At 37.6% G+C, this 22,708-nt stretch overlaps 1 protein-coding gene and 1 pseudogene across 3 annotated transcripts in view; one reads left to right on the top strand and one right to left on the bottom strand.

Annotated features, from left to right (window-relative positions):
* Positions 1 to 22,708, top strand: part of GRID2 (glutamate ionotropic receptor delta type subunit 2) — a 1,466,011-nt gene that overhangs the window by 155,740 nt on the left and 1,287,563 nt on the right. The gene's annotated exons all lie outside the window — the stretch shown is intronic.
* LOC140623802 (protein transport protein Sec61 subunit gamma pseudogene) lies at positions 5,913 to 6,108 on the bottom strand (annotated as a pseudogene).

Below are 22,708 nucleotides of genomic sequence, written 5' to 3' on the forward strand. Positions count from 1 at the left end.
GATGTGGGGATGGGGTAATTAGGTGATGGGCATTAAGGAGAGCACGTGATATGATAAGCACTGGGTGTTATATGCAACTGATAAATTATTCAATGCTACATCTGAAACTAATGATGTACTGTATATTGGCTAATTGAATTTAAATTAAAAAAATCTTGGAGAATAATCCCAAATCCATCAGCTTTGAGGTCCCCATAATTTTTATTTCTTTGAAGGCATGATTAAAAACAATTTAATGAGAGGGGCACCTTGGTGGCTCAGTGGTAGAGTGTCTGCCTTTGGCTCAGTTTGTGATTTGGGGGTCCTGGAATCGAGTACCGCATCAGGCTCCCGGCATGGAGCCTGCTTCTTTCTCCCTCTACTTGTCTCTGCCTCTCTCTCTCTGTGTTCTCATGAATAAATAAATAAAATCTTTAAAAAAATATGTTAATGGAGAATTTTGGAGGTAATAAAGCAAACCATGGTGCTTAATCACAGAGAAGAGTTCATTGCTTTCTGAATTATTTTCACAATAGTAAATGCTAAAATTACTTTAATAAGATTAAAATTTGAAAATTAAGTTATATTAATAAATTAAGGAGACACTGATTTCTTTATATTCCAGGAGATAACATTGTATATACACAAAATATTTAGTTTGTAATATATTCCAAACATACTGAATGCACAGATAATGTCATAGATATATTAAAGTTTTGCTTTGAAAGCAATTATATAAAAGGATGCCAAGTATTTTAACCCAAATAAGAGAATAGAAAAAGATCCATTTTCACTGGTATTTCTAAAGGCTCTAAGTAAGTATCCTAAACTATAATTAGATGTGGACATTGAATTTAGAAGATAGTTTTCCCTGAATAATAAATTTCTCTCTTCTTTATTAGCTAGAAAATAAAAACTTCCAAATAAAACTTCCAAAAAATAGGAAGAGGGAGGCACATGTTTTTCACTTTAATTTTAACCCCTGTAGAAAAATAACTTCTCAAACATGGCCCGAGCATAATTCAATATTTTGACTTAAAAATAATACCAATTTGATTTAAAAAATAATACCAATTATTAAGCTTTAAAATAATTCAAGCTTTATTCATTTCTGAAAAAAGAGAGTTACAAATTTATTTAAGTATTGTCAAAGGAAGCCCTCATTCCTCTTTAATAGGGACTATTCTTTTTTTTTTTTTTTTTTAAGATTTTATTTATTTACTCATGAAAGACACAGAGAGAGAGAGGCAGTCACAGGCAGGGGAAGAAGCAGACTCCATGCAGGAGCCCATGCGGGACTGGCTCCCGGGAGCCCAGGATCATGCCCTGGGCCAAAGGCAGGCCCTAAACCGCTGAGTCACCCAGGGATCCCCGGGACTATTCTTTATGCAATATTTCTAAATATAAGGAATTGCCTGGATTCTTGGAGGTTTGCCACACCTAACCAAGGAATAAAGTTTACCCAAAACTGAAATGTATTAAGAAGGAGAAAAAGGGGCTTTACGCAAAAATTGGCTAAAATAGTTCAGACTTACAGTTGTATGCTAAGTGATGTACAAGGCCATGAAACTACTAGTGTTTCGTAGGTGAGCAGAATTTCCATTTATTGTGTGTTAGCTGTGACTCATAGCAAACAAGAATGATCAATACAATTTTTCAGATTTTACAGATTTAAAATAGTGATCCAAAACAGGCCTTAGAGATTACTTACAACAGTGGTGTTCACTGCTTCACTGGAATACTGCTCAATTTTGAGAAACATGTACTTTAATTTTGCAAATTAATACTTTCCATGTACAGTATTCCTAGAATATCTTAAGTAGACATGTAGTATATTGTTGTGTTGGGTACAAATCCTGACAGTGAATAGCAAAATGCAATAGTTAGGTAAAGCCAGTTCAAGGAAAGATAACATATTTCCTGGAACATTTGAGAATTTTACCATTTGTATATATAACCGAGCAGTGTAAGGGCAAAATGACATAGTAGAAAGGCAAGGAAATGGCATGTTAAGTGTGGGTTGTTTAAAAATTACTGTGTGGTATTGGAATAAGTTAAGGATTGTGTTTTAATTATTGTTGATTTACAGAGAATTTTGTGGGTGATTCTTCAATTCCTTCAGTTGCTCATTCCTAAAAACTAATACTCCAGAATGGTCTATAAATCCAGACAAGGCTAAAGACCAATGATCTTGTACAGACCTTTCACTTTACAGATGAGCACACGGAAGGCTTGAGTGGTTTAGTGATTTAATCATAGTCAGTGAGCCAGTCATTACAAAACCAGAACTAGAACACAGATCTCCTATTTTTTTTTTCCCTGCTATGCTTGCTGCATAGTATAAAGATAGTTGTAACATTTCTGGTACATTACATGTTATATTTGTGTAACTTTTTTTTTAACTCTAAGTGGTAAGATTTTTGTGATAGTAGTAAATGACCAATAGAATCAATTAAAATAATTTACATATACATGTAACAGCTTTATTATGGTATATATGATACCCAGTAAACTATACATATTTAAATTGTATAATTTGTACAGTTGATGTGTATATGAACCATAATAACATCAAGATAATGATTATCTCCCCCACATCAGTTTTCATTTGCTTCTTTGTAGTTCCTCCCTCCCACATTTCCGTTTGCAAACTCCATCTCCAGGCAAATGTTGATTATCCTGTTGCTATATTAGTTTGCATTTTCTAGAGACACATATAATGGACTCAAACACTATATATTCCATTGTGATCTTGTTTCTTTAACTCAGTCATAATATTATGGCATTTATATTTCAGTGTTTATTAGTAGTTCATTGTGGTTTTTTTATTGCTGAGTAGTATTCTATTATATGAATATATGTTGAATTTTTTTTACCTATTCATATATTGTTGGGCATTTGGATTGTTGCTAATTTTTAGCTATTACAAATAAAGCTGCTGTGAACATTACTGCTCAAGCCTTTGTATGTATATATGCTATATAAATTTTGAATAAATGCTTAGAAGTGTAACAGCTGGTTTATATGTAATAAATGTATGTTTAATTTTTAAGAAACTGACAATTTGTTTTCCAAAATAGTTATGCCATTTTATTTACTCCCTGATAGTATGAGAGTCCCAGTTGTTCTGTCTTCAGCAACACTTTGTGTGGTCATTTAAGAAAAATATTTCAGACATTGAAACACGAGCATGATAGTATCTCATTGTGATTCTAATTTGCATTTCTCTAATGACTAATGATTATGATCAATTTGTCTATTTGATCCGTTTGACTTTGTATCTTGAAACCTTGCAACCACTTTTTAGTCCTGGTGGCTTTTATGTAGATTCTGTTGAATTTTCTTTGTTGATGATAATTATATCATCTACTGGTAAGTCAAATTTTATTTCCTCAATTTTGGATGATATATTTATTTTTTCTGATTTATGGGATCAACTAGTATCTCTAGCACAATGTTGAGTAGAAGAGAGGAGAGTGAACATTCTTGACACATTTCTCATCTTAATAGTCTTCACCAGTAAGTATAACATTAGCTGTAGATTTTTCATACATGGTGTTTTCAGGTTCAGGCATTTTCCTTTTATTTCTAGGTTCCTCAGAATTTCAACCCAGAATTGGTCTGTCATGGTAAATATTCTCTACTAACCGGACAGGAATTTGTGTTGTGCTGTTGTTAGTTGATGTGCTCTATAATTATCAATAATGTTGCTTTAGATAATATTGTTGTTCAAATCTTTAACATCTTTATTGAATTCTTGTATATATTTTCTATCAATTATTGTGAGAGAGGTGTTGAAATTTCTTTCTGGGATTGTAGATTTTTGGATTTCTCTTTGAAGTCCAGTCTGTTTTTGCCATGTGTGTTTTTGCAGATGTTATTAAACACATAAACATTTAGAGTTGTTCTGTTCTCTTGCATTGCCCCCTTTATCATTGGGAGATGAACTTCTCTGTATCTGATAATAGTTTGTTCAGAAAGGGCAGTATTCTTTGCTCAGAAATTTTCTTTGCCTGATATTAATATAGTTAATCCAGCTTTCCTTTGATTGGAGCAAGCCCAGTATCTTGCTTTCCATTATTTTATTGTAATGTATTTGTATATTGTGTTTAAAGCTTATGTCTTGGGGATCCCTGGGTGGCTCAGTGGTTTAGCACCTGCCTTCGGCCCAGGGCATGATCCTGGAGTCCCAGGATCGAGTCCCGCCTCGGGCTCCCTGCATCGAGCCTGCTTCTCCCTCCTCCTATGTCTCTGCCTCTGTGTGTGTGTGTGTGTGTGTGTGTGTGTGTGTATGTCTCTCATGAATAAATAAATAAAATCTTTAAATAAATAAATAAATAAATAAATAAATAAATAAATAAATAAATAAATAAATAAAGTGTATGTTTGGAATGCCTGGCTGGCTTAGTGGTTGAGCATCTAACTTTGGCTCAGGTTGTGATCCCAGGATTCTGGGATCAAGTCCTGCATCAGGTTCCCCACATGGAGCCTGCTTCTCCCTCTGCCTGTGTCTCTGCCCCTCTCTCTGTGTCTCTCATGAATAAATAAATAAAATCTTAAAAAAATAAAGTGTAGGACTTACAGGTAACATATCATTGGATGTTGCTTTTTAAAAATCTTAATCCAATCTCAATGTCTCTATCTTTCAATTTGGTTAAGATCATTTATATTTAAAGTGGTTCTGATATGGTTGAATTTAAGTCTAACATCCTGCTATTTCTTTTCTGTCTGATGTTCTTTGTTCCCTTTCTTTGCTTCCTTTTGGATTAATTGAGGATTTGTTTTTGATTCTTTTAGCCTTTTGGTTGACTTATTTATTGACTTTGTTGTATTATTTTAGAGGTTGCTTTAGGATTTATAGTATTTATATTTAACTTATCAGGGTCTACCATCAAATGATACTACACCACATTAAAATAGTAGAGGAAATCAGGAGCCTGGGTTGCTCAGATTGAGCATTTGCCTTCGGCTCAGGGTGTGATCCCCATCTGGGGATCAAGGTCCCCTCCTCACCCGCATAGGGCTCCCTGTAGGGAGCCTGATTCTCCCTCTGCCTGTGTCTCTGCCTCTCTCTCTGTATCTCATGAATAAATAAATAAAGTCTTTAAAAATAAATAAATAAAATAGTAGAGGAAATTGAAATCACTATTCCCCCATTTTTTCCTCCCATGGCTTGTGTGTTATTGTTGCCATATATTTTACTTCTGGATATGTTCTAACCTCACACTATATCATAATTTTTCTCTTTAAATAGTCAATATTTTAAAGACCTTTAATAGGAAAAATGTGCTACATTTATTCACATATTTTTCATTCCTAAGGTTGTTCATTCACTTGTACCAATCCATATTTACATTTGGATCATTCTCTTTATACATGAAGGTCTGCCTAGTGATTGATTTTATATATTTTTTTATGTAATGTCTTGATTTTAGTTTTGTATTTGAATGTTATTTTCTGGGTAAGAAAATCATTAGTTGACAATTTATTTGTCAGTGCTTTAAAAATGTTGATCCATGTCTTCTGGCTTGCATTGTTTCTGATATTAAGTCAGTTTGCTCTTTATCTTTGTTCCTCTGTATATTATGTTTTTTCTCCCTCCTTTAGCTGCTGTTAAGATGTTCTCCTTTTCCTTAGTTTTAAGCCATTTGATTATAATGTGCCTTGGTCTGATTCTTTGCATATCTCTTATGCTTGGGGTTTGTTAAGTTTTTTGAATCTACAGGTTTATAGTTTTCATCAAATTCAGGAATAAAAAAGAGCCATTATATTTTTCTGCTCCTTTTTTTGAAATTATTTAAATTCAGAAATACAAAATATCTTGGAAGAAAACAAAACAAACACAAAACATATAGGCAAATTTTTACTTCATGAACTTCTTAAATCCTCACTTGTTTACTAATTCCCAAGATGAAAAACTTGTAAAGGAGTGTTCAGCCACCAACAATGATGTTATTGATAGGGATATAGATCAATTTCACAAAAAAAGCCAATGATTCCCATTATAGCACATTATATTGCTGTTGCCATGGCAATCTTCTGGAATTCTTTTCTGTCAGGTTTAGTAGATTTATTAACCAACTGAATTTAATCCTTCGCAAACTGCCAATTTGGCTCAATGAACTACATTACCTAATCCTTGATGCCTACCTGCTGATGCCTCAAATTCCAGGAACAGATAGCACTGTTTCTCCTTTCTTTGTGGATTCTAACTACACAAGTACAGATTTCTTTGTTTTCCCATGAGTTACTAATGCTCTTTTAATTTATTTTTTCTCTATGTGTTTCATTTTGAGTTGTTTCTAATATATTTTTTCAAGGTTGTTTTTCTTTTGCAAATTGTTCTAAGTAATTAATGCCCTATTATAAGGTTTTCTATTTTGGTATTAAGAATAGCCAATAGCCTCAGCCTTAAGTAAACCTTGGTGGATGATACGCCTACAACTTTCATGGGTTTCTTTCTCCAGTTTTAGACAGTGTACTAACACACATGCACTAATGAGTACTCTGCTGACTACATCATGACAAGTACTTTGGGATTATTCTGGAATGTCTTATAGTCTCCTGTACTTTACCATGGTCTAGAAATGTTCTTTAGGCTGTAGGGTAGGACAATTGTTGGACTTACCTTGCTTGTTTCTTGTCCCTTAGATATCACTGTCCTTTGTATTCTGATGTCAAAAAATTTAAGAACTGTTGTTTCATATATCTTGCTCAGCTTTTAGTTGTTTTACTAGATTGTTAAATTGGTCCCTGAGACTTCTCTTGGCTGTAAGTGAAAGTGGGACATCATATATATTTTTAATATTAGTACTTTTTAGTCCTTGGAAAATCTTATATTACTTTTCAAAGCTGTTTCATAAACTAATTATTTCCAAGTTCTAGCTGTTAATGCTATGTGTACTCATCAAAAATAAATGAATAATATGGTATTGTACAATTAAAATCTTGTCAGGAGGATATATCTCATGTTAAATGTTCTTACACACACACACACACACACACACACACACAAATAAGTGGAGCCAGAGACTTTTTGGTGGTGTTAGATGTATTTACTACTTTCATCGTAGTGATGGTATCATGAGTATATGCATATGTTCAATAGCATCAAAATGTATATACTAAGTATGTAAATTTTTTTGTATTAACTATACCGCAATAAAGCTACAAAAATAATAAATGTATTTTATTGTTTCCTAGAAACTCAGTGATAGTTTAACCATTCCATCTTTGAATTTTCTCAATAAACATATGGCTTTATGTTTTATTATTGTATATAATACTTTTGTACAGTTATTATATTAAAATATTTTCCTTAATAAAGCATATACTAAAACATATTATTTAGAAATTCCTTAGAGATGTATCATTTTTAGAAAAATAAGAGTAGAAAAGACCCACTATTAACTTTCAAATATATAAAAATGTACTGTTTCAATAAGAAGTCATTGAACATTTGCTTTTACCAGCATTATATTGCCCACTGTAGGACATATATAAGACATTTTGAAAAGAATGTATTTGTCTCAGAAATCTTATAATAATGTTGGAAATGTAAGATTAGGATAATATTTAAGGAACAGTTGTACTCTGAACAAGTGATAGCCTAGCTATCATTAGGGCATTGCATAGTGATTTGATGTGCTGATAGTTTTTTTTTTTAATTTTAAAGTTAAAAAATTAGTTAAAGATTAGCTTTATATTAAATATAAGCTACTATTTGAAAGTTCTGCAAAATTTTATTATTTAATTTTTATTACAACACAATGTAGTAGATTTTTTTTTCATATATTTTTTTAAATTTTTATTTATTTATGATAGTTACAGAGAGAGAGAGAGGCAGAGACACAGGCAGAGGGAGAAGCAGGCTCCATGCACCGGGAGCCCGATGTGGGACTCGATCCTGGGTCTCCGGGATCGCGCCCTGGGCCAAAGGCAGACGCCAAACCACTGTGCCACCCAGGGATCCCTGTAGTAGATTTTTGTAGTATCCCTAGAAGGTGAAACTATAGCACACAGGGGATATATAATTTGTTCAAGACAATACAAGCAGTAAAATTGTATAGTAAGTTGAAACAAAACTGTTATATGCTTATATATCCTTAATTCTTCATTACTTTAGTTGTCCAATTTTGTTCCCTGTTGAAAAATGATTAAAATAATAAAATAGCTTATTAATGATCAATAAATCTTACATATATATCAGAACCTATTAACATTCTAACCATTATGTAGAGAAAAAATATTTGATAGATTTTTCTAAATATCATGGTATTTAAAGTTGTACTTTTTTTACAGTCTATTTTTTAAAATTTATTGAGGTATAATTGGCATACAATATTATATTAGTGTCAAGTATACAACATAGTGATTTACATTTGTACACCTTAGGAAATGGTAACTATAATAGGTCCAGTTACCATCTGCCATCTTGCAAGTTAATGCAGTGTTATACTGTGTTCCCATGCTGTACATTACATTTAAATGATTATTTTATAGCTGAAAGATTCTACTATTTAATTCCCTATTTCTACCCCTACCTATTCACCTATTTCTTCACCTATTTCTACCCCTACCCCTGACAAAGACCAATCTGTTCTCTATATTTATGAGTCTGGATTTTGTTTTCTTTGTTTTGTTTTTTAAAATCCACACATAAGTGAAATCATGAGGTATTTGTATTTCTCTATCTTCCTTACCTCACTTAGCATAATACCCTCAGGGTCCATCTATGTTATCACAAATGGCAAAATATTCTTTCTTATGGCTTAGTGGTATTCCATTGTGTGTGTGTGTGTTTGTACATGTCTGTGTATGCACATATACACACCACATTTTCTTTTTTTTTTTTTTTTTTTTTTTCACACCACATTTTCTTTATCCATTCATCCAACCTTGGATGCTGATGTTTCCATATCATGCCTATTGTAAATAATGTTTCAGTGAACATAAGAGTGTATATATCTTTTCAAATTAGTATCTCTGTTTTCCTTTGATAAATACTAAGTAGTGAAATTGCTAGATCATATGGTAGTTGTATTTTTAATTTTTTGAGGAAACATTATACTGTTTTCCATAGTGGTTGCACCAGTTTACATTTTCACCAATTGTTCATAAAGCTTCCCTTTTCCCATACATCTTCACCAACACTTCTTTCTTGTCTTTAGCTGTCTGACAAGTGTGAGGTGATAATCTCATTGTGGATTTGATTTGCATTTCCCTGATGATTAGTGATGCTGCCTATATTTTCATGTGCCTGTTTGCCATCTATATGTTTTTGGAAAAATGTTTAGACCATCTGCCTATTTGTGATCAGATTTTTTTGATATTGAGTTATATAAGTTCTTTATGTATGTTGGATATTAACCCCTTATCAGATATATGATTTTCTAATATCTTCTCCCATTCAGTAGGTTGCCATTTCATTTTGCTGATGATTGCCTTTATTGTGCAGAAGCTATTTAATTTAATGTGTTCCCATTTGTTTAATTTTGCTTTTGTCTCCCTTGTCTTTGGTGTCAGATCAAAAAAAGTATTGCTAAGACTGATATCAAGTAGCTTACCACCTCTACTTTCTTCTAGAAGTTTTAGAACTTTGGGTTTTATATTCAAGTTTTTAATCCACTTTAGTTAATTTTTGTACACTTTAGTTAATTTTTGCTTATGATGTAAGATAGTGTCTGAGTGCCATTCTTTTGCATGTAGTTGTTAGTACCATTTATTGAATACCATTTATTGAAGAGACTTTTAAGAAGAGTCCTTCATCCATTACATATTCATGCCTATTTTGTTGTATATTAATTGACCACACATAGGTGAATTTATATCTGTGCTCTTTATTCTAAATGCACATAGGTGCATTTATTATCTGTGTGTCTATTTCTGTTCTTATGCCAGTACCATATTGTTTTGATTATATATATAGTATAGTTTGAAATCAGGGACCATGATACCTCTAGCTTTGTTCCTCTGTCTCAGGATTGTTCTGGGTCGTTTTGGGTCCTTTGTGGTTGTATACAAAATAGAGAGTTGTTGTTTTAGTTCTGTGAAAAAGTGTCATTGGAATTTTTGATAGAGATTTCATTGAATCTGTTGATTACTATGGATAGTATAGAAATTTTTCAATACTAATTTTTTAATAATAAATTTATTTTTTATTTATTTTATTTTTTAATAAATTAATTTTTTATGGTGTTCAATTTACCAACATAGAATAACACCCAATATTCATCCCTTCAAGTGCCCCTCTCAGTGCCCGTCACCCATTCACCCCCAACCCCCGCCCTCCTCCCCTTCCAACACCCCTAGTTCGTTTCCCAGAGTTAGGAGTCTTTATGTTCTGTCTCCCTTTCTGATATTTCCCACACATTTCTTCTCCCTTCCCTTCTATTCCCTTTCACTATTATTTATATTCCCCAAATGAATGAGAACATACACTGTCCTTCTCCGATTGACTTACTTCACTCAGCATAATACCCTCCAGTTCCATCCACGTTGAAGCAAATGGTGGGTATTTGTCGTTTCTAATGGCTGAGTAATATTCCATTGTATACATAGACCACATCTTCTTAATCCATTCATCTTTCGATGGACACCGAGGCTCCTACCACACTTTGACTCTTGTGGACATTGCTGCTAGAAACATCGGGGTGCAGGTGTCCCGGCGTTTCATTGCATCTGTATCTTTGGCGTAAATCCCCAAGAGTGCAATTGCTGGGTCGCAGGGCAGGTCTATTTTTAACTCTTTGAGGAACCTCCACACAGTTTTCCAGAGTGGCTGCACCAGTTCACATTCCCACCAACAGTGTAAGAGGGTTCCTTCCCTTTTCTCCTCATCCTCCCCAACATTTGTGGTTTCCTGCCTTGTTAATTTTCCCCATTCTCACTGGTGTGAGGTGGTATCTCATTGTGGTTTTGATTTGTATTTCCCTGATGGCAAGTGATGCAGAGCATTTTCTCATGTGCATGTTGGCCATGTCTATGTCTTCCTCTGTGAGATTTCTGTTCATGTCTTTTGCAAATTTCATGATTGGATTGTTTGTTTCTTTGCTGTTGAGTTTAAGAAGTTCTTTATAGATCTTGGAAACTAGCCCTTTATCTGATACGTCATTTGCAAATATCTTCTCCCATTCTGTATGTTGTCTTTTAGTTTTGTTGACTGTATCCTGTGCAAAAGCTTCTTATCTTGATGAAGTCCATTTCATTTTTCAAAAATAGTTCATTTTTGCTTTTGTTTCTTTTGCCTTCATGGATGTATCTGGCAAGAAGTTACTGTGGCCGAGTTCAAAAAGGGTGTTGCCTGTGTTCTCCTCTAGGATTTTGATGGAATCTTGTCTCACATTTAGATCTTTCATCCATTTTGAGTTTATCTTTGTGTATGGTGCAAGAGAGTGGTCTAGTTTCATTCTTCTGCATGTGGATGTCCAATTTTCCCAGCACCATTTATTGAAGAGACTGTCTTTCTTCCAGTGGATAGTCCTTCCTGCTTTATCGAATATTAGTTGACCATAAAGTTGAGGGTCCACTTCTGGGTTCTCTATTCTGTTCCATTGATCTATGTGTCTGTTTTTGTGCCAGTACCACACTGTCTTGATGACCACAGCTTTGTAGTACAACCTGAGATCTGGCATTGTGATGCCCCCAGATATGGTTTTCTTTTTTAAAATTCCCCTGGCTATTCGGGGTCTTTTCTGATTCCACACATCTTGTTTTTTTCCACACAAATCTTAAAATAATTTGTTCGAACTGTCTGAAGAAAGTCCACAGTATTTTGATAGGGATTGCATTAAACGTGTAAATTGCCTTGGGTAACGTTGACATTTTCACAATATTAATTCTGCCAATCCATGGGCATGGAATATTTTTCCATCTCTTTGTGTCTTCCTAAATGTCTTTCAGAAGTGTTCTATAGTTTTTAGGGTATAGATCCTTTACCTCTTTGGTTAGGTTTATTCCTAGGCATCTTATGCTTTCAGGTGCAATTGTAAATGGGATTGACTCCTTAATTTCTCTTTCTTCAGTCTCATTGTTCGTGTATAGAAATGCCACTGACTTCTGGGCATTGATTTTGTATCCTGCCACACTGACAAATTGCTGTATGAGATCTAGCAATCTTGGGGTGGAGTCTTTTGGGTTTTCTATGTAGAGTATCATGTCATCGGCAAAGAGGGAGAGTTTGACTTCTTCTTTGCCAATTTGAATGCCTTTAATGTCTTTTTGTTGTCTGAGGCTAGGACTTCCAGTACTATGTTGAATAGCAGTGGTGAGAGTGGACATCCCTGTCTTGTTCCTGATCTTAGGGGAAAGGCTCCCAGTGCTTCCCCATTGAGAATGATATTTGCTGTGGGCTTTTCGTAGATGGCTTTTAAGATGTTGAGGAATGTTGCCTCTATCCCTACACTCTGAAGAGTTTTGATCAGGAATGGATGCTGTATTTTGTCAAATGCTTTCTCTGCATCTAATGAGAGGATCATATGGTTCTTGGTTTTTCTCTTGTTGATATGATGAATCACATTGATTGTTTTAAGAGTGTTGAATCATCCTTGTGTCCCGGGGATAAATCCTACTTGGTCATGGTGAATAATTTTCTTAATGTATTGTTGGATCCTATTGGTTAGTATCTTGTTGAGAATTTTTGCATCCATGTTCATCAGGGATATTGGTCTGTAATTCTCCTTTTTGGTGGGATCTTTGTCTGGTTTTGGAATTAAGTTGATGCTGGCCTCATAGAACGAATTTGGAAGTACTCCATCTCTTTCTATCTTTCCAAACAGCTTTAGGAGAATAGGTATGGTTTCTTCTTTAAAGGTTTGATAGAATTCCCCTGGGAAGCCATCTGGCCCTGGACTTTTGTGTCTTGGGAGGTTTTTGATGACTGCTTCAATTTCCTCCCTGGTTATTGGCCTGTTCAGGTTTTCTATTTCTTCCTGTTCCAGTTTTGGTACTTTGTGGCTTTCAAACAATGCGTCCATTTCTTCTAGATTGCCTAATTTATTGGCGTATAGCTGTTCATAATGTGTTTTTAAAATCGTTTGTATTTCCTTGGTGTTGGTAGTGATCTCTCCTTTCTCAGTCATGATTTTATTAATTTGAGTCTTCTCTCTCTTCTTTTTAATAAGGCTGGCTAATGGTTAATCTATCTCATTAATTCTCTCAAAGAACCAACTCCTGGTTTTGTTGATCTGTTCCACAGTCTTCTGCTCTCGATTTCGTTGAGTTCTGCTCGAATCTTAATTAACTCTGTTCTTCTGCTGAGTGTAGGATCTATTTGCTGTTTTTTCTCTAGCTCCTTTTTGTGTAAGGTTAGCTTTTGTATTTGAGTTCTTTCCAGTTTTTGAATGGCTGCTTGAATTTGATGTATTTCCCCCTCAGGACTGCTTTTGCTGTATCCCAAAGATTTTGAACGGTTGTATCTTCATTCTCATTAGTTTCCATGAATCTTTTTAATTCTTCCTTAATTTCCTGGTTGACCCTTTCATCTTTTAGCAGGATGGTCCTTAACCTCCACGTGTTTGAAGTCCTTCCAAACTTCTTGTTGTGATTTAGTTCTAATTTCAAGGCATTATGGTCTGAGAATATGCAGGGGACGATCCCAATCTTTTGGTATTGGTTCAGACCCGATTTGTGACCCAGTATGTGGTCTAGTCTGTAGAAAGTTCCATGTGCACTTGAGAGAAATGTGTATTCAGTTGAGTTTGGATGTAAAGTTCTGTAGATATCTGTGAAATCCATCTGGTCCCGTGTATCATTTAAAGCTCTCGTTTTTTTGGAGATGTTGTGTTTAGAAGACCTATGGAGTGTAGAAAGCAGTAGATTGAAGTCACCAAGTATAAGTGTAATATTATCTAATTATGTCTTAACTTTCATTTTTAATTGATTGATATATTTGGCAGCTCCCACATTCAGGGCATATATATTGAGGATTGTTAAGTCCTCTTGTTGGATAGATCCTTTAAGTATGATATAGTGTCCCTCTTCATCTCTCACTACAGTCTTCGAGATAAATTTTAGTTTATCTGATATAAGGATGGCTACCCCTGCTTTCTTTTGAGGACCATTTGAATGGTCAGTGGTTCTCCAACCTTTTATGTTCAGGCTGTAGGTGTCCTTCTGTCTAAAATGAGTCTCCTGTAGACAGCAAATAGATGGGTCCTGCTTTTTTATCCAGTCTGAAACCCTGCGCCTTTTGATGGGGTCATTAAGCCCGTTCATGTTCAGAGTTACTATTAAAGATATTAGTTTAGTGTCATCATGATATCTATTCAGTCCTTGTTTTTTGTGGAGTGTTCCACTGGACTTCTTATTAAAGGGGAATTTTAAGAGTCCCCCTTAAAATTTCTTGCAGAGCTGGTTTGGAGGTCACATATTCTTTCATTTCCTGCCTGTCTTGGAAGCTCTTTATTTCTCCTTCCATTCTGAATGAGAGCCTTGCTGAATAAAGTATTCTTGGTTGCATGTTTTTCTCATTTAGGACCCTGAATATATCCTGCCAGCCCTTTCTGGCCTGCCAGGTCTCTGTGGAGAGGTCTGCTGTTACCCTAATACTACTCCCCATAAAAGTCAGGGATTTCTTGTCTCTTGTTGCTTTAAGGATCTTCTCTTTATCTTTGGCATTTGCAAGCTTAACTATTAAAAGTCGAGGTGTTGAACGGTTTTTATTGATTTTAGGGGGATCTCTCTATTTCCTGGATCTGAATGCCTGTTTCCCTTCCCAGATTAGGAAAATTTTCAGCTATGATTTATTCAAATACATATTCTGGACCTCTGTCCCTTTTGGCGCCTTGGGGAACCCCAATTAAATGTAGGTTTTTCTTCCTCAGGCTGTCATTTATTTCCCTTAATCTGTCCTCATGGTCTTTTAATTATTTGTCTGTTTTTTTCCTCAGTTTCCCTCTTTGCCATCAACTTGTCTTCTATGTCACTCACTAGTTCTTCCACCTTGTTAACCCTTGTCGTTAGGACTTCTAGTTTAGATTGCATCTCATTCAATTCATGTTTAATTTCTGCCTGATGAGATCTAAATTCTGCAGTCATGAAGTCTCTTGAGTCCTGTATGCTTTTTTCTAGAGCCACCTGTAGCTGTATAATAGTGCTTCTGAATTGGCTTTCTGACATTGAATTGTAATCCATATTTTGAACTCTGTGGGAGAGAGGACTGTTTCTGATTCTTCCTTTTGAGGTAAGGTTTTCCTTCTAGTCATTTTGCTCAGTGCAGAGTGGCCAAAAACAAGTTGTATTGGGAAAAGGAGAAAAAGAGAGGAGAGAAAGACAGAAAGAAAAGAGAAAAAGAAAAAAGAAAAAAAGAAAATAAAAGAGTAGAAAAAGAGAAAGAAAAAAAGGGTGGGGAAGCAAACGGACATCAAAAGCAAAAAACAAACAAACAAACAAAAAACAAAACAAACCACGGGGGAGTATCTTCCGATTCTGTATACTTTAAGTCCCTTGACTTCCCCTGGAACTTGTCCGTCTCGCTGGTCTTCTGGGGGAGGGGCCTGCTGTGCTGATTTTCAGGTGTTAGCACTTGGGGGAGCTGCTGTGTCCCGGCCTGGTGCAGGGCTCAGTGGGGGTTGTTTACCCCGTGAGGCCCCAGGAGGAACAATCACAGTGGCGGGGCCAGCTCTGCAGCCCTGGAGTCAGCCCCCGCAGTAGCTCCGGAGCTCTCCGTCTGCAGGGCCTGGAGGCTCCGGGGCGGGGCCGCTGATCTGCTCAGCTGGGGCAGGAGCGTCCTCGCTGTCCTCGGCCCTCCCGGCCTCTGCCTGTGCCGGGGGAGGCAGGATCCTGGGCTGTTTCCCGGCGTCCTGTGCTCCGGAGCCTGCGCTGCTGGATTCACGCTCCTGCCCCGCAGCCCCGTCCGCGGAGCCGTCCCCGAGCCCCCCCAGCTGCTCCCGCTCCGCAGCCCCCTCCGGGGAGCCACCCCCGAGCCCCCCGAACTGCTCCCGCCCCGCAGCTCCCTCCGCGGAGCCGCCCCCGAGCCCCCCCAGCTGCTCCCGCTCCGCAGCCCCCTCCGGGGAGCCACCCCCGAGCCCCCCCGAACTGCTCCCGCCCCGCAGCTCCCTCCGCGGAGCCGTCCCCGAGCCCCCCCAGCTGCTCCCGCTCCGCAGCCCCCTCCGGGGAGCCACCCCCGAGCCCGCCGAACTGCTCCCGCCCCGCAGCTCCCTCCGCGGAGCCGCCCCCGAGCCCCCCAGAGCTGCTCCCGCCCCGCAGCCCCCTCCGCGGAGCCTCTTCCTCCCCCGAGCCCCCCGAACTGCTCCCGCCCCGCAGCTCCCTCCGCGGAGCCGTCCCCGAGACCCCCCAGCTGCTCCCGCTCCGCAGCCCCCTCCGGGGAGCCACCCCCGAGCCCGCCGAACTGCTCCCGCCCCGCAGCTCCCTCCGCGGAGCCGCCCCCGAGTCCCCCAGAGCTGCTCCCGCCCCGCAGCCCCTCCGCGGAGCCTCTTCCTCCGCCCGAGCTCCCCCAGCTGGTCCCGCCCCGTGCCCCCTCCGCGGAGCCGCCCCCGAGCCCCGGAGCTGCTCCCGCCCCGCAGCCCCCTCCGCGGAGCCGCCCCCGAGCCCCCCCGAGCTGCTCCCGCCCCGCAGCCCCCTCCGCGGAGCCGCCCCCGAGCCCCCCGAGCTGCTCCCGCCCCGCAGCCCCCTCCGCGGAGCCGCCCCCGAGCCCCCCGAGCTGCTCCCGCCCCGCAGCCCCCTCCGCGGAGCCTCCCCCGAGCCCCCCGAGCTGCTCCGGGTCCCCAGTGCGCGCTGCAGCCCTTAGGGAGCTCGGCGCACTCTCCCGGGGCGCAGGTGTCCGTTAGTGTCCCCGGGAGCCCGAGGGCATCCCCGCCCTCCTGGGTCCTGCTCCACCTCCCCGCAAGCCCCTTTCCCCCGGGAAGGTCGGTGCAGCTCCTGCTCCTCCGGGACGGGGCTCTCCTGTCCTGGGGACACTCGCCCCGGCCTCAGCCCGGCTCCTCGCGGGGCCCCTCCCCCTTGGATGCCTTTTGTTTCTTTATTTCCTTTTTCCCTGTCTTCCTACCTGGATAGAAGCATGAACTCTTCTCCCTGTAGCATTCCAGCTGGTCTCTCTTTAAATCTCAGGCCGAATTCATAGATTTTCAGGATAATTTGAAGGTTATCTAGGTAATTTGGTGGGGACAGGTGACTTGGGGACCCTACTCTTCTGCCATCCCGCCCCTCCCCCCTCAATACTAATTATTCCAATTATTGATCATGGAATATCTTACCATTTACCTGTGTCTTCAGTTTCTTTTTTTTTTATTTTTCAATTTAATTTATTTATTCATGAGACACACACAGAGAGAGAGAGAGGCAGACAAGGCAGACAGGCAGACAGACACAAGCAGAGGGAGAAGCAGGCTCCGTGCAGGAAGCCTAACGCGGGACTCCATCCCGGGTCTCCAGGATCATGCTCTGGGCTGAAGGCAGCGCTGAACCGCTGAGCCACCCAGGCTGCCCTGTGTCTTCAGTTTCTGTCATCAATGTAAAAATTTCCAGTGTATAGTCCTTTTACCTCTTTGGTTAAATTCATCCCTTGATACTTTTTTTTTTTTTTTTTGATGCAATTGTACATGGGATTTTTCATGATTTATTTTTCTACCACTTCATTATTGATGTATAGAAATGCAACACATTTTTGTATATTAGTTTTATATTCTGCACCTTCACTGAACTCATTTATTAGTTATAATAGTGGAGTAGTTTTGGTGGAGTCTTTAGGATTTTCTATATATAGTATAATCCATCTGCAAATAGTGACAATTTTACTTTTTTCTTTCTAATGTGTCTGCCTTTTTTTTTAATTTTTTTTAAATTTATTTATGATAGTCACAGAGAGAGAGAGAGAGAGGCAGAGACATAGGCAGAGGGAGAAGCAGGCTCCATGCACCGGGAGCCCGACGTGGGACTCGATCCCGGGTCTCCAGGATCGCGCCCTGGGCCAAAGGCAGGCGCCAAACCGCTCTGCCACCCAGGGATCCCTGTGTCTGCCTTTTATTTGTCTTTCTTCTTGTCTGATTGCTGTGGTCAGGACTTCCAACACTATGTTGAACAAAAGTGTGGAAAGTATGCATCCTTGTCTTGTTCTTGATCTTAGAAAAGCTTTCAGCTTTACACTATTGAATAAGATATTAGCTATGGATTGCCATTTATGGCCTTTATTCTGTTAGCTATAGTAAATCTATACCCACTGTGTTGAGGGTTTTTATCATAAATTGATGTTGAATTTTTTAAAAGCTTCTTTTGCATCTATTAAGATTATATGATTATTATCTGTCATTTGGTCCATGTTGTGTGTCATGTTGATTGATTTGTAGATGTTGAGCCATAAATTCCACTTGGTCATAACATGTGATTCTTTTAATGTGTTTTTAAAATTTGTTTTGCTTTTATTTTGTTGAGGAGATTAATCTATGTTCATCAGGTACTTTGACCTGTAATTTACTTTTTCTGTATATTGTCCTTGACTGGTTTTGGCATTGAGGTAATGCTGGCCTCAGAAATGTGTTTGAAGCTTTTCCTCCTCTTTAGGTTTTTGGAAGATTTTGAGAAAAAAAAATAGATATTATATTTTCTTTGAGTATCTGGTAGAATTCAACTGTGAAGGTATATCCTTCTGGACTTTTGTATGTTGGGAAGCTTTTTATTACTGATTCAATCTCCTTACTAGTAATTGGTCTATCAAATTTCTTATTTCATCAAGATTCAGTCTTGGAAGATGGTAAATTTTTAGGAATTTATTGATTTCTTCTGGGTTGTCCAATTTCTTGGCATTTAAATGTTCATAATATTCTCTTATGATCCTTTATACTTCTGTGGTGTTAGTTGTAGCTTCTCATTCATTTCTGACTTTGCTCTCCCTCTCTCTGGTTTTTGGTGAGTCTAGCTAAAGCTTTGTCAATTTTTATCTTCAAATTATCAGCTGTTAGGTTTATTGATCTGAATTGTCTGTTTAGTCTTTATTTTATTTATTTCCACTCATTAAAATTGTATTCTTAAAAGTAATATATGGGATCCCTGGGTGGCTCAGCAGTTTAGCGCCTGCCTTTGGCCCAGGGCGCGATCCTGGAGACCCAGGATCGAATCCCACATTGGGCTCCCGGTGCATGGAGCCTGCTTCTCCCTCTCCCTCTGCCTATGTCTCTGCCTCTCTCTCTCTCTCTCTCTGACTATCATAAATAAATAAAAATGTAAAAAAAAGTAATATATATACATATATATATATAGTCACAACATGTAGCCAAATATGGACATATAAAATTTGCTATTGTAGAATGATGTAATCTTAAGTTAGAATTATTAACAAAGTCAATCAACAGAGTTCCTTGATTAATGACAATTGTTTTTTAGTATCCAGTTTATAAGGTTGATCAAGTTGATAAAATATATAATTTGTGAGGGTTGGGTCATCAAAATCTACTAAATGAAATGTGATCATTTCAAACTGTCTTAAATGGGTAAGGGGGGAATCTGCAAATACAGGGATGGCTAAACTATTCAATTTGTCTGACATATAGAGAGAGTGACACAGAGACAGGGAGAGAGTGTGTGTTTATGTTTAATATTGTTAGATGTGTGAAGATGTACTTAAATCTTTTAAACTTGGAAGAGTATTTTTGTCATGAGGCAGCAACTCTGAACTGGAAAAATTCTAGCATTAAAAAAACTATCAATGTTACACTTTGCTAATGCAACACTTATTTTCTCATATGCAAGATACTTAAGGTCTCAGTGGTTAACCCATCCTAGAATCACTGAGAGAGTAGTAATCTGAATCTAATATCAAGTTATTTAGTTTAGAACAAACAGACAGACACATCTTTGCAGTTTTAAAGATACAGTTTCCAATGACCCAGTTTTTGGCATATTACTGTCATGGTTCACTCTAGGTTTCTAAATACTGTTTCTGTGCTTACTGAGCCAGAGACAGCATGCTCGATTGTGTCAGTTTATACTTGAATACCTTCAATATGTGAATTCATGCATTCTACTCACCATTTATCACTCTAACCCTCTAGGGCAGATGAATACAAACACACAGATTTATTTGGATTTTCCTAAAGTGTCATAAATACCCTGGGCTATATTTTGGTTTTAATAGAATTTATAATTTAAAAAAGATAAATACCTTAAATTCCTTTTCTGACAACAACTTATAATTTTAAGATAAAATTTGAATTCATTTATTTATGTAGAATACATATACATCACAAATATGTACATATATGCACACACACATACGTACATATTATAAATTTGTTCTTGGATAAGAGTTACATCTTTTAAAGGAAAATACCAGTCCTGAAAAATAGTACATGCTTAGGAAATACCTATAGACTTAATGACTGCATATGTAAATGAAGAAACTATCTGTAAAATCAATCAAAGCAACATTTAGAAAATTAATTGCATCTCATCCAATATCACAGTTATAATATTGTTCACTACATAATTTCTATTACAATATCTTTGGTTTTCTTAACAATTGAGCTTTCATTTTTCAGTTCCCTTTTCCTGCCCAAGCTAAACATATGGTTGAATTCTAAAATGTAAATTTGGAGTGTACTACCATGAAAGCTTTTTAGTCTGCCTATTTGGAAGTAGTCAGTGTGGAAATTCCTTCAGGTTTTCAGATTTTGCATGTTCCCTTGATGGCTACTGGGAACAAGTTCCTTTGCATGTGAGTTGCCAAAGAAAAAATATGGAAATAATTTTGATGAGCATGCAATGATCATACTTCTGTGACATTCTTAAGTAGATGGCTTGCCTTGGACACATTCTTATTGTGTCTTTCTTACCCCTTTTTGACACTATCATAGTCTTCATTCCATTCTTTTTTTTTTTTCAACCCATTCTTGTAGGCATTTTTCTCCTTTCTTCCCCCTCTACCTCAACCAATGTGTTGTTCCAAATTTGAACTCCATTTTCTGTTTACTTTTCCCTAATTGAAATCTTTTCTAATAGTGATAATTCTGTATGGGAGTACTCACAGGAGTGCTTTGGAAGACAAAAATCCAATTTTAGGGCCCATAAGGGACATCTCAAAGGCAAACCAAGATTTGTCAACTTCCTTTGTTGAGCTGACCTGCGTAAGATTGTAACTGCTTGTATGAGACACATCACTTTATCAAAATGCTCAGTGTGGAGTCTGCCTGGGGGTTAGTCCCAGGACTCTGGGACCATGACCCCAGCCAAAAGCAGACTTAACAGCTGGGCCACCGCACCCCAGACCTTCTCTAACTTTAGTTGTTGAATGATAACATAGGTTAATTGACCAATAGGAACAAAATACATTAGGTGAAAAATAAGTAGTATAAATTAATCAGTTATGGGAGAGAGATTGCTGTGGGCTGCAGTGGCTGGAAGTATGGTAGGGTGGAGTTGAGGCTTGAAAGATAAAAGAGGGCAATTTATGTTTTGTTGGAGCAAGCTAGTATACTTTTCAGATAAATATATATATCAAAGTATTTTATTAATTCAGTTTTAAGAATAATCAATAGGAATCTGATTCTTTCTGAACTTTGTGATTAGTCCTAGCTTAAAATTTTCTATTAGATATTGAGTGTTATTATTATTACAATTATTTTGAGTCGTATTTTCCCTTATTCTTAATTTTCTTATTTGTTTTCCAAAAGTTAATAATAATTCTTGTCAAAAATATATCCATTCCCTAAGTTCCACTAAAATGTAGGATTAATATTAATTTGTTAGTGTGAAGGAAAAATAGATGGTCAGCATCCATGAGGAAGATGGAATAGGAGTAGAATGGGTAGGCTTTTTTTTAACATCCTTGTTGAAATATCTTTGACAGATAAAAGTTGTATATATTTATGATTTACAACTTGATATTTTGATATATATGATATATGCATTGTGTAATAATCACCACAATCAAGCTAATGAGCATATTTGTCACCTCCACATAGTTATCATTTTGTGTGTGTATGCTGAAAAGATTTAAGTCAACTTCTATCCTTTTCACAAATTTCAAAGTTACAATATCGTTCATTATCTTCACTGTGCTGTATATTAGGTCTCTAGAACTTACTGATCTTGTGTAACTGAAACATGTATTATTTGGCCAGTTTCTACCATTTTCCCTTCCTCCTGGCCTTTGTCACCACTGTCCTATTCTGTTTTTATGAATTTGACTGTTTTAGATTCTACATATAAATGAAGTCATGCAATGTTTGCCTTTCTGTGTTGCATATGTAGTTAGCATAATGCCCTCCAGCTACATACACGTTGTCACAAATGGCAGGATTTTGTTCTTTAGGATTGAATAATATTTTGTGATGTATTTCTTTATCCATCCATCTGTCAAAGGACATTTAGGTTGTTTCTATATCTTGATTATTGTAAACAGTGCTGCAGTGAGAATGGGAGAGCAGATATCTCTTTGCAATCCTGATTTCAGATCCTTTAGACATATACTCAAAAGTCAGATTGCTAAATTGATCATATGGTAGTTCCATTTTTAATTTCTTGAGGAACTTCCATATTGTTTTTATAATGGCCATACTAATTTCCACAAACATTGTACAAAGGGTCTCTTTTGTCTACATCTTTGTTAACACTTGATATCTTTTGTTCTTTGATAGTAGCCATCCTGACAGATGTGAGGATATAACTCATTGTGGTTTCTATGACTGTGTGTCAGTCACAATTTCTATGACTGTTAGTGACACTGAACATTTCTTCACGTACCTGTTAGCCATTTAAAGTTCTTTTATTTCAGAGATGA

The sequence above is a fragment of the Canis lupus genome, chromosome 33 (genome assembly GCF_048164855.1).
Source record: "Canis lupus baileyi chromosome 33, mCanLup2.hap1, whole genome shotgun sequence".
In the NCBI taxonomy this organism is placed as follows: domain Eukaryota; kingdom Metazoa; phylum Chordata; class Mammalia; order Carnivora; family Canidae; genus Canis; species Canis lupus.